The sequence below is a fragment of the Arachis hypogaea genome, chromosome 13 (genome assembly GCF_003086295.3).
Source record: "Arachis hypogaea cultivar Tifrunner chromosome 13, arahy.Tifrunner.gnm2.J5K5, whole genome shotgun sequence".
NCBI classification, from domain to species: domain Eukaryota; kingdom Viridiplantae; phylum Streptophyta; class Magnoliopsida; order Fabales; family Fabaceae; genus Arachis; species Arachis hypogaea.
This window is the reverse complement of record NC_092048.1, coordinates 63600009-63602865: the sequence shown is the minus strand read 5'-3', so window position 1 is coordinate 63602865 and position 2857 is coordinate 63600009. Positions and strand designations below refer to the sequence as shown.

At 41.6% G+C, this 2857-nt stretch overlaps 1 non-coding gene across 1 annotated transcript; it reads left to right on the top strand.

Moving 5' to 3' along the window:
• The first annotated feature begins 1494 nt into the window (after positions 1-1494).
• On the top strand, positions 1495-1598 carry LOC112738592 (small nucleolar RNA R71). The gene has a single exon (XR_003169545.1). It is a non-coding gene; the product is annotated as a small nucleolar RNA R71 (small nucleolar RNA).
• Positions 1599-2857: the final 1259 nt, after the last annotated feature.

The following is a 2857-nucleotide window of genomic DNA, read 5'->3' as shown; positions in this document are numbered from 1 at the left end:
CTTTCCTCCATGTCCATAATGACAAAGTCTGCGGGGAAGAAATAATTTCCCACTTTCACCAGCACATTCTCAACTACCCCTTCAGCTTGCTTCTGAGTTTTGTCAGCCAGTTGTATGATTACATCAGTAGATCTCACCTCATTCAGTTGTAGCCTCTTCATAAGAGTCAGAGGCATCACATTTATGCTAGCTCCTAGATCACAGAATCCTTTGTCAATTTTTGTTTCCCCTATGATGCAGGGGATATGAAAACTTCCTGGGTCTGTTTTCTTAGAGACTATGTCCTTCTTGATGAGGGCACTGCATTCTTTGTTCATTATTACAGTTTGTCCTCCCTTCAAAACTCTTTTCTTGCTCAGCAATTCCTTTAAATACTTGATATGTGTAGGCATGTGCTGGAGAATCTCAAGGAAGGGAATATTGATATGGAGAGACTTAAATGTCTCTAAAAACCTTGAATATGTTTTCCCTTTTTCACCTCCTCCTAACCTCTGAGGAAATGGTGCTTTTGGTTGGTATGTTTCCAGCATGCCTTTTTGCAGTTCCTTGGCTTGCTCAGTTTCACTTTCCTGCTTAGCTTCTTCCACACCTTCCTTCAAGATTTCTGGCTCCTGTTCTGAGGGTCTGATTCCTTCTTCTTCTGAGACTTCCTTCAATATGGTGATGGCCTTGCATTCTTCCCATCTCACTCCCTTTTGTTCCCCTTTAGGATTCTTTTCTGTGTCACTAGGGAACACTGCAGTTGACTTGGGGGCCTGTTGAGATAGCTCTCCTACTTGAGACTCCATCCTCTTGAGTTTTTCACCATGGTTCCTTAAGGTAGATCTCACATCATCCCTAAAGCTTTTCAACTCACTTATGTCCTGACCCATGTTTGCCAGCATTCCTTCTATCCTGTTTAATTGATCTTGAAATTGTTGGTTCGGATTAGGTTGGGTAGGTTGATTATTTTGGCCATGATATGATGGTTGGGAGTAAGTGTTTTGTGTGGCTTGGTATGATCTTTGGTTGGAGTTTTGGTATGTGGACTTGTTATGTTGGTTTTGCTGGTTTTCCCACCCAAAGTTTGGGTGGTTTTTCCAGCCTGGGTCGTAAGTGTTGGAATGTGGATCATATGGTTGCCTTTGTTGATTTCCTACATAATTGGCCTCTTCCCAATCACCTCCTTCAGTGCTTACTTCCTCTTGATCTTGTGTGTGTATTGCAGCCACTTGCTTTGTTTCTAATTTCCTGGTGAGCTCTGCTAGTTGCTTGGCAAACACCTTGTTTTGGGCTAAAATTGTATCAACATGGTTCAGCTCCATGACTCCCTTAGTGTTGTGTCTCTCTGAAGCATAGTAGTACTCATTCTCAGCCACTGTCTCAATCACTTCAATGGCTTCTTCCACAGTCTTTTTCCTGTTCAATGAACCTCCTGATGAATGGTCTACAGCCTTCCTTGATTCATAAGAAAGTCCATCATAGAAAATATGCAATTGCACCCAGTCATGGAACATGTCTGGTGGGCATTTCCTTGTCAAATCCTTGAATCTCTCCCATGCCTCGTAGAGAGTTTCACCATCTTGTTGTCTAAAAGTCTGAACCTCAGATCGAAGCCTATTGACCTTTTGTGGGGGGTAGAAACGTGCCAGAAACTTGCTTTCCACCTCATCCCAGGTTGTTAGGCTCCCCCTTGGGAATGATTCCAGCCACTTAGCTGCCTTGTCCCTAAGTGAAAATGGGAACAAGAGCAGTTTATAGGTATCTTCCTGGACTCCATTGGACTTCACAGTGTCGCAAATTCTCAGGAATTTTGTGAGATGTTGGTTTGGATCTTCATTAGCACTCCCACCAAATGAACAATGATCCTCCACAAGTGATATTAGCTGTGGTTTGAGTTCAAAATTGTTGGCCTGAATGGGTGGTTTCTGAATGCTGCTACCACAATTCCCAAAGGTTGGGTTTATGTATGAACCAAGAACCCTCCTCTCAGGAATGGCATTGTTTCCATCAGCCCTCTCATGGTTGTGAACATCTCTATCCATGTTGAGATCTAGAGCTTCCTCAAAATTGTCCTCAGATTCTCCTTCAGATTCCTCTTCTCTCAGTACTCTCTTCCCTCTTGCTTCCCTTCTAAGTCTATGAAGGGTCCTCTCTGGTTCGGTATATGGAGGAGTTGATGTCTCTCCTCTCCTACCTGTCATACAAGAACACAGCACAGGCACCAAACAAGTGAAATACTCTTGGTTAATGGAAGAGTATGGTTAGAGCAGTTGAGGAATTAATTTAAATAGTTAGTGAGTCAGTGAGTTAGTTGCTTGAATTTAAAGGCATAAAGAAAGAAAACAAGTAACAGAGTGCAGAAGTTAAAATTCAACAAGTAACTTGAACTAAATTATCAAAACAAAAAAATTGCTCAATCTAGTTAACTTCTAATTTGAGAATTGTCAATCGAAAACCAATCCCCGGCAACGGCGCCATAAACTTGATGTGCATAAACTTGATATGCTACGATTTAGAAAATTGCGCGATCGGCAAAATTCCTTCCGGCAAGTGCACCGGTTATCGTCAAGTAAAAACTCACAATAGAGTGAGGTCAAATCCCACAAGGATTAGTTGAGTGAGCAATTCGGATTAGAAGTATGTTCTAGTTGAGCGGAATCAAGATTTAGATGAGAATTGTGGAATGTAAAATTGCATGAATTAAAGAGCGAGAAGCTAAATTGCTGAAATTAAAAGGGATGGGGGTGATTGCATGAATTTAATTGCAGAATGTAAAGAGAAAGTGGTAAATCAGAAATGGGGAGTTCATTGGGTGTTAGGAGATATTGAGATCTCCGAATCAAAACAACTTTTATCCCTTCCTCAACCAATGCAT